This window comes from Xyrauchen texanus, chromosome 12, assembly GCF_025860055.1.
Source record: "Xyrauchen texanus isolate HMW12.3.18 chromosome 12, RBS_HiC_50CHRs, whole genome shotgun sequence".
Taxonomy (NCBI): Eukaryota; Metazoa; Chordata; class Actinopteri; order Cypriniformes; family Catostomidae; genus Xyrauchen; species Xyrauchen texanus.
This window is the reverse complement of record NC_068287.1, coordinates 43,007,014-43,017,297: the sequence shown is the minus strand read 5'-3', so window position 1 is coordinate 43,017,297 and position 10,284 is coordinate 43,007,014.

Genomic DNA, 10,284 nt, shown 5'->3' with positions numbered 1-10,284 from the left:
GCTAGGTGGCTGCTTAGTGACCCTAGTGAAACAAGCTCATCCCCAAGTCTCTGGCATTCTGGTCCCTAGTTTGCGTCTTTTCTTCAATGCAAGTCTATAGAATTTTTGTGCATTTTATTGTCTAATCTGATGGCTTTGAAAAGTAATATCACACTTCTCCTTAGAAAAACACAGTATCATTCATGTATATAGCACAAATTGCAACCAAAGGTTGACGCTTAGTATAAGCAATAGTAATAATTACGCTCGCCTCAGCAGACACCACTAATTATATGGCTTTAGCAATGTAATTTTGGCTAACTCAAGTGATGCTCAGAGGATCTGTTTTGTGTGAAATGCTTAGACTGTTTTTCTTGTCATTGTACAACCCAAAGAGGATGTCAAAGTGTAGTATGAGTCAGTCACACATGTTCGAAAACTGATGAACCTTTAGCAAATAGAAAGTAAATCAGATAAATGCCATAAGGAAATTTGACTGCAGTGATTGTAAAGATACCTTTAGATAAACCTGGCACAAACACTGCTAAATCTTTCAGTAAATACATCTAAACATCCTTAACACAATCAAATTGAGAACTTAAATTGAGTATGATCATTTACATTTACGCATTTGGCAGACGCTTTTATCCAAAGTGACTTAAAGAGCACTTATTACAGGGACAATCCCCCCCGGAGCAACCTGGAGTTAAGTGCCTTGCTCAAGGACACAATGGTGGTGGCTGTGTGAACCAAACCAGCAACCTTCTGATTAACAGTTATGTGCTTTAGTCCACTACACCACCACCACTCCAGTGCTGGATTGGTAATCTGGCATACCGACATTTTCCCGGTGGGCCGATGCACTTTGGGGCGGACTGGCCATCGGGAGAACCAGGTGGACCTGTGGGCCGGCCGCGAAATGGGCCACGATTAGCTGAAATAAGCCGCCGTGTTATGCAGAACAGGCCACAAAACGGCGCTGTGATATGCCGAAGGGGGCAGCGATATGCAGAATAGGACAGCAAACATTTGGGCCAGTTGCTTTGTAAAATCCCAGCTCAATTTTTCTTCCCAGTCCAGCCCTGAGTATGATAATAAGACATGTTTTCTGAGTAAATGTTGTGAGGCCATTTGGAGACGCTATTACTTAATTCAAGTCAAGTCAAGTCAAGTGGTTTTTATTGTCGTTTCAACCATATACAGTTAGTACAGTACACAGCAAAACGAGACAACGTTCCTCCAGGACCATGGTGCTACATAAAAACAACAAAGGACCAACATAGGACCACATGAGACAACACAACGAAATAAAATACCTATATAAACTACCTATATATACCTATATAAAGTGCACGTGCAAACATGTGCAAAAAGTACAGGACAGTACAACAAATTACTGACAATGAACAGGACAATAGACAGTGCAGCACCGACCAGTACTCAGTAGTGCAAAAGATGACAGTTTCTAAAAATGTAAACATAACATACTATGAGATAATGTTCTATGCACATAGCAGTTATTGAGGTAGCAGACAGTTATAAAGTGACAGTAATTAAAGTGCAACTCAGGACACGTGTGTGTCAAACCAGTCTCTGAGTATTGAGAAGTCTGATGGCTTGGGGAAGAAGCTGTTACACAGTCTGGCCGTGAGGGCCCGAATGCTTCGGTACCTCTTGCCAGACAGGAGGAGGGTAAAGAGTTTGTGTGAGGGGTGTGTGGGGTCGTCCACAATGCTGGTTGCTTTGTGGATACAGTGTTTTTTGTAAATGTCTTTGATGGAGGGAAGAGAGACCCCAATGATCTTCTCAGCTGTCCTCACTATCCTCTGCAGGGCTTTGCGGTCCGAAACGGTGCAAATCCCAAACCAGGCAGTGATGCAGCTGCTCAGGATGCTCTCAATAGTCCCTCTATAGAATGTAGTGAGGATGGGGGTTGGGAGATGTGCTTTCCTCAGCCTTCGAAGAAAGTAGAGACGCTGCTGGGCTTTCTTGGTGATAGAGCTGGTGTTAAGGGACCAGGTGAGGTTCTCCGCCAGGTGAACACCAAAGAATTTGGTGCTCTTGACGATCTCCACAGAGGAGCCGTCGATGTTCAGCGGAGTGTGTTCACCTTGTGCTCTCCTAAAGTCAACAACCATCTCTTTTGTTTTGTCGACATTCAGGGACAGGTTGTTGGCTCTACACCAGTTCGATCAGCCGCTGCACCTCCTCTCTGTATGCTGACTCGTTGTTCTTGCTGATGAGACCCACCACGGTCGTGTCATCGGCGAACTTGATGATGTGATTCGAGCTGTGCATTGCTGCACAGTCGTGAGTCAGCAGAGTGAACAGCAGTGGACTGAGCACACAGCCCTGGGGGCCCCAGTGCTCAGTGTGGTGGTGGTGGAGATGCTGTTCCCGATCCGGACTGACTGAGGTCTCCCAGTCAGGAAGTCCAGGATCCAGTTGCAGAGGGAGGTGTCCAGGCCCAGCAGGTTCAGCTTTCCAATCAGGTGCTGGGGAATGATTGTGTTGAATGCTGAGCTGAAATCTATGAACAGCATTCGAACGTATGAGTCCTTATTGTCTAGGTGGGTGAGGGCCAGATGGAGGGTTGTGGTGATGGCATCGATCCGTTGAACGGTTTGAACGATACGCAAACTGCAGTGGGTCTAGTGAGGGGGCAGCTGGGTCTTAATCTGCCTCATGACGAGCCTCTCGAAGCACTTCATGATGATGGGTGTAAGTCGCGACGGGACGGTAGTCGTTGAGGCAGGACACTGGAGACTTCTTTGGCATGGGGATGATGGTGGTGGCCTTGAAGCACGTTGGAACAACGGCGCTGCTCAGAGAGATGTTGAAGATGTCGGTAAGAACATCTGCTAGCTGGTCTGCACATCCTCTGAGCACTCTGCCAGGAATGTTGTCTGGTCCAGCAGCCTTCCGTGGGTTGACTCTACGTAGAGCTTTCCTCACATCTGCCGTGGTAAGACAGAGCACCTGGTCGTTGGGAGGAGGGGTGGACTTCCTCGCCATCACGTCGTTCTGCACTTCAAACCGAGCGTAGAAGTCGTTCAGCGCATCTGGAAGGGAGGCATCTTTGTCACAGGCAACTGATGTTGTCCTGTAGTTGGTGATGGCCTGGATGCCCTGCCACATGCGCCGCGTGTCACCGCTGTCCTGGAAGTGACTGTGGATTCTCTGGGCGTGTCGCGCTTTGCCTCTCTGATTGCCCGTGACAGTTTGGCCCTAGCTGTTCTTAGGGCTGCCTTATCGCCTGCTCTGAAGGCGGAGTCTCGGGACCTCAGCAGCATGCGCACCTCCGCAGTCATCCACGGCTTCTGGTTGGAGCGTGTGGTGATGGTCTTGGAGAAAGTGACATCATCAATGCACTTGCTGATGTAGCTGGTCACTGATGCTGTGTATTCCTCCAAGTTGGTAGAATCGCCATATGTTGCAGCCTCCCTGAACATGTGCCAGTCAGTACACTCAAAACAGTCCTGAAGAGCAGAGATGGCTCCTGCTGGCCAGGTTTTCACCTGCTTCTGAAGCGGTTTTGTGCGTCTGACGGCGGTCTGTATGCTGGAATTAACATAACAGAGATGTGGTCTGAGTAGCCGAGGTGGGGGCGGGGCTCCGCCCGTGCAGCGCCTGGGATGTTTGTGTAAACAAGATCAAGCGCGTTCAGCCCCTCTCGTTGCAAAGTCCACATACTGATGGAATTTAGGGAGCACTGTCTTGAGATTTGCATGGTTGAAATCTCCGGCGACAATAAACAGTCCGTCGGGGTGAGCGTTCTGCAGTTCGCTCATAGCCCCATACAGTTCACAGAGCGCTTCCTTAGTGTTAGCTGGGGGAATGTAAACTCGGTTATGCAAACAGTGGTGAATTCCCGTGGTAGATAAAAAGGTCTGCATCTAACAGTCACAAGCTCCAACAGCGATGAACAGTAACTAGAGACTAGCATAGAGTTCTTGCACCATTCCGTGTTGATGTAAACACACAAGCCACCACCGCGAGTCTTACCGCAGAGAGCTGTATTTCTGTCGGCACGAAACGAGGCGAGCCCGTCTAGCTGAATGGCGGCATCCGGAACTCTGTCGCTGAGCCACGTCTCCGTGAAAACAAAGACGCAGCAGTCTCTAAACTCACGCTGCGTAGCCTGCTGGAGTCGGATATAGTCCAGTTTATTGTCCAGGGAGCAAACATTTGAGAGCAGGATAGACGGGAGAGCCGGCCGGCTAGGGTTTGTTTTTAGCCTAGCATGGACCCTCGCCCTCTTTCCGCGCTTCGCTCTCGCACACCGCTTACGACGTCCTCTCCCCCGGCCACCGGCATCAGGCGACGCCGAGGGCTGGAGGCCTGGTCTCCGCAGCAAGCCGAGTACGCGTAGCGCCTCCTGCAGGTCATCATGCAGCTTGGTTTTTGCATGATTCTTATATTTGAGTAGTGTCTGGCGATGGTAGACACGAACACTGGTTGCTCCGATGTCCATGTGTTGCAAAAGTCGGGCTTTTTTAACAAAAGTAGCACCATTGTGGATCCGGAGTGGCCGCTGCGTGCTACCGTGCTGCCATCTTGGATCCAAGATCTAAATTCAATTGAGGGAATGCGTTTACTCAATCAATTGAGTAAAGTCAACTTTTTAGGGCTTTGAGTGTAAAAGAGACCCAGTCTGGTGAATGGATGGACATAATCATTTAGCTTTCCCAAGCTATGACATGTATCGTAAGTTTTCAGTTTTAATCAGAAAACTAGCTGATGAAATTGGAAAAAAAACCAAATAAATGATATAATATGAGATGGATCGACAATAGATATATTTTATTGTTTTTCTCTTTAACCAGATTGCGGCAAACATTCTAATTCCTTTGTTCTTCCCTAAAGGCTGGGGCGCTTTGTTTTTCCGTGTGCTCTTGCGCAACTGGGGCGGCTGTGGCTCAGGTGGTAGAGCGGGTCGGCCGCTAATCGCAGGGTTGGCATCTCGATTCCCGGCCCACAGGACTCCACATGCCGAAGTGTCCTTGGGCAAGACACTGAACCCCAAGTTGCTCCCAATGGCGGGCTAGTGCCTTGCATGGCAGCTCTGGCACCATTGGTGTGTGTGTGAATGGGTGAATGAGACGCAGTGTAAAGTGCTTTGGTAACCTCTAAGGTTATATAAATGCAGACCATTTACCATCTTAATTGTTCATGAGCTGCCACGTGAAGTCGCTGCTCTTAGAAGTTACAGCATGTAGGTTATTGTCATTGATATTTTGCTAAATATCGCTTCATTTTAATGAAATCCATCTAATTTTCAATGTGTTTGAAAGTTTCCCAGATGTAATCCTTCAAAGGAGCCTTGTATTTACTATATTTTCTACTATTTTTATGTCTTTTAATTCCCCTGTGGTCTCTCCTTCCAGATGGTTAATTGGACCTTAAGTTGGCGTGCCTGTCCCAGTGACTCTGATGAAAGATTGTTCCAAGGCTGTCCGGCTTGAAGATCTCTTTTCACTGATCCATTTCCAATGGAAATGCACACTAAAACATACACTGCCTGGGAAGTAGGACGATTACTTGAACAATAAAATTTTTTGGGGCCCATTTTATTTTGGTTTTCAATCAAGTAAAGTTTGTGCTCATTTGTACGCTTCAATAAATTGCACTTTTTGTATTTCCACAAAATTGTGTTATGGATCCTATCACTGCCTCTTAGAGCCTAGGTCCTTGATATGAGTGAAGTCTATTCTAAATTTGAGTAGAAGCGCTACAGCACGTTCACATTAGTTGTCGGAGGAACGATGCAAACTTACATTTACATTTATGCATTTGGCAGACGCTTTTATCCAAAGCGACTTACAGTGCACTTATTACAGGGACAATCCCCCCCCGGAGCAACCTGGAGTTAAGTGCCTTGCTCAAGGACACAATGGTGGTGGCTGTGAGATCAAACCAGCGACCTTCTGATTACAAGATTACCAGTTATGTGCTTTAGACCACTACACCACCACCACTTCAACACTTACCTTATTTTGTCATCAGATCAGTGTTTTTACTGTTCTAACAATAAATCATTAATTTCCAATATATATCATTTCTGATATATAAATAATTTATTATAATAATTGATATATCATAAGTCAACGTATGCTGGTTTCAAAGCGCTTTGGACCGTTTCTCTTCCGATATGCTGGTGGTTTTAATTTGATCAATAATGCATCGGTGCATCACCTAATTAAATACTGAATAAAAGTGTGAAAGTTTGGCATGTATCAACATCAGTAGCAGTCATGTTTGTATGTATTGAGTGACACAAAAGAGCCAGAGAAAAATCAAGAAGGATGGAGAAATGACGAAATTGAGAAACGTTAGAGCAGCATCGGAAAGGGCCAGTTCCAGAGATTTCCCTGCCCCCCCCCCCCTCCTCCCCTCCCTTCCCCTCCCCCTCCCTCTCCCCCTTCCCCTTATTTCTAGGGTAGATCTGCCTGCCTATTTATGGTGGATGGCTCATTCAACCTACAAAGCTTAGAGGAATTCGGTAGGCTAATCTGGAAATGTAACAGTCACGGGCAGGTTTTGTGCACACAGTAGTCATCAGTGCATTATACTGGACAGATAAACTAGATCCATTTTAGGGACTATTGCTAACAAACAAACGACAGCAGCTAATCATAATCTCCTCGATGCTACAACTCTGATTAGAAAAGACAATACTACCCTTGGACAAATGTAATGCCTTCACAAAGTGTCTGGAATGCAGTTCTATGTCTGGGAATGGTTTAGCACAGCTAACATTTCCCCACAGACGTTTCAGATTTGTGTTTCAGCACTATACATTGTGTTGATAACTGCACAGACATGAGCATTTATAGTTAGAACCTGTAAATAAAAGTTGTTTGATGACTCTGTATTTAAGTACAGTAGGGGTGCCATGCCTTTTGTTGTCATAGACAGGAACAAGTAAATGGGCTTCTTTGACCAGTAATGCAAAGTGAAAAGTGCACGCTTGGTGTGAGGCATACAAAATGTCACAGACAGCACTACTGTGGATGTATGATATGTAGTGTTGTGGGTACCAGGGGAGATTTCAATGAGGTTCAGATGCACTGTGTGACCATGTTTGGTAAAAGCTATCCACACACACACACACACACACACACACAGTCAGTCTGACCCAACCCACTGACCGTGAGTACATGCAGTAGAGCTGGATTCAATCACAGCCACAGCACAGGCTCATGGTTCTCCCTCTTTCTATAATATTCTTTGTCATTGTGTTATTCTTTGTCTGTGGCTTGCATTACATCCACTTTCTTGTCTTCAAGTATTTCTTGCTTTCCCTCTGAAACGAGCCGTTTTCAAGCAGTGTTCTTTAGAGAACATTGACGGCTAATTGGACAGACAGAGAGACGGAGCGGTAGGCGATAGAGTGATAGAACAAAGGTTTCTAGAATGATAGAGAGGTGGAGCTTTAGATTGAGCGATAGATAGAAAGAGCTATTGTTGGTCAACAACCAACAATCATGCCAATCATCCTTTTGCGCACCCAAAAACGTAAATTCCCTCATCATTTACTCACCCTCATGTCATCCCAGACGTGTGACTTACTTTCTTCTGCAGAACAAAAACGAAGATTTTTAGTAGAATATCTCAGCTCTGTAGGTCCATACAATACAAGTGAACGGTGACCAGAACTTTGAAGCTCCAAAAAGCACATAGAGGCAGCATAAAAGTAATCCATATGACTCCAGTGGTTAAATCCATGTCTTCAGAAGTGATATGATAGGTGTGGGTGAGAAACAGTTCAATATTTAAGTCCTTTTTACTATAAATTTTCACTTTAACTTTCACATTGTTTTAGGGGATTTGCATTATTTGTGCATATGGCCACCTTCTGGGCAGGGAGGAGAATCTATAGTAAAAAAGGATTCAATATTGATCTACTTCAGAAGGCATGGATTTAACCACTGAAGTTGAATGTATTACTTTTATATGCTTTTTGAGCTTTACAGTTCTGGTCGCCATTCATTTGCATTTTATGGACCTACAGTGCTGAGATATTTTTCATAAAATCTTCATTTGTGTTCTGCAGAAGAAAGAAAGTCATCCACATCTGGGATGGCATGAGGGTGAGTAAATGATGAGCTATCCCTTTAAGGAACTAAACGTATTTAATAACCCAAGTGCTGTATTTTGTATTGTGCTGTGAAGTTCTGTATAAAAGCACTTCGTTTGATTAAAATAATACAATATTATGCTGAAAATGAATTGTTCTATTTTCGGTATCAGCAAATATCGAAAAAGTATCGGTACTCGTATTAGGCTATTGTGACATGCCTGCTAAAATATAATTAATAACCACATTCCACCATTTAAAGAAAGCAATTATGGTGAACATGTAATAAATAAATAAAGTAATTCACTTGTTCTACCAATGTCAATCAAAGATAACTTTTAAAAAGTTCCTTTACTGGTTATAAAGGTAAATTATGAAAGGCTTCGATCAATGATTCCAGTAGATTTATATATAAAAAAAAACAACAGTGCACAGTTTAGTTCAGTTTTTTTATAGTCTCAAGTTTATTAATGAACAATTCTTTCATTTTTCAAGTTTTGACTGCTACTTTTACAATAGTATTAGTGGTCATTCTTGTCATGCAGTTGTTTCAAAGAGTGTTGATACAGGGGCTCTACCACATCTGTTTAGTGTTGATTTTCAAATAAAAATGGATCAATACTAAAAATCATTGTAGTATTCTTTTAATCACTTGAGATTTCTACATAAAGACTTATTTTATGTAAACATGCATATATAATTTCAATACTGGCATGGGGCTAGTCATCAAATTGCACATAGTCATTTACAGTTATTCCACTGAACTGCAGGCCGTCTAGATGCCCAACAGCAGTAGAAAGTCTTGTCTAAACATCTGGACTGGTAGACTCTCCCAAAAGTGAATTTACAAACCAATATATGGGTCTCCTTTCTCCAGTAAATTCATTAAAAGCCGCCCAAATAAATGACTGATTTCATCATGTCAGCCTAATGGTTTACATTTCTCCCCCCTGACAAAACATTTGTGACATTCCTATCAATTTCAGTTGGCTGCAACTTCCCAATACATGCGCTTAAAACACTGACAAATAATAGAGAGTCCTTATGATTATGAAAAATACTGTTCTGTGTCTACGCTACAGCACATCAAATGCAAATGCTCAACAAGAATATTCCTAAGGAGGATGGCCACGTGCAGCAGAGATTTCAATACAAAGATCAGAGTTTGGGGTTGAAGTCTTTGTAAACAATGCACTAATTAACACTTAAAGGGACTTAAAATGTTTGAATGCCTTCTACCAAGATATTCCTGGAAACTCCTATTTCACATACCATTTGAATTAGCGTACTCGCATGAGTCTTTCACTTCTGCATTAGAACTGATGCTAATTTGAGGCTAGTTGCATTGCAGTCATTGAGATTCTAATATTAGTGTTGCGCTAATTCTACAGCGGCTTTAAAAGTGTTGTTACATATCTATAACAGTTCTAACTAATCCATTATACTATTATTTCACTAGCCTTGGAAGAGCAGATAGCCCAAAGTAAGCACTACGCTAACCTTACAGCTTACATAGCAACAGGCACATTGTTGCATGACTGTTCTATTAAAAGTGATCAATCACTGTACAGAAATTTTTAAGATTGTTTAACATATTATTACCAATAAAAAAACTTTTAGCATTGCCAATCAAATTCATAGCTAAACTTTCTACTAATTCTGATTAGCTCTTCAAAACGCTATTACTAACATAGTAAGTCTTGCTAGCCATTGAAGAACACTACATCAAAGCCACAAAGGCTAACTGTGCAATTCGTTGAATGTCGTACCATACCATCCTATAACCTAAAATTGCATTTCCACAAACACACACGTTACAGCTCATTCTGATATTAGCTACGACTAGATAGCAACATGACCTACTGGCCATTTTCTTCTCCAAAAAAGAACACCAAAAAAAACATCTCTATTGTCACAGCTTTACGTATTCAAGGCCTAGAGGAGTATTTGGTTATTTAGAATGATGGATATAAGGCAAAATACTACACTCCCCACAATTACCTCCCACATTCTCTGTCAAAATGACCCTACAGTCGATTTTAAATTAAAATAACATTCATAATGGAGGTGTACCAGACTTTCAGAAGAGGAACAGTAGTTTTAAAAACAGAGGGATTTTCTCTTGGTAAATGGGTCAGTCGGGTGGATGCATGGATGGGTGGGGTTTAGGTGGGTGGGTGGATGGATGCAGATTGATGGGGTAGGATGAGTGGGGTCAGGTGGGT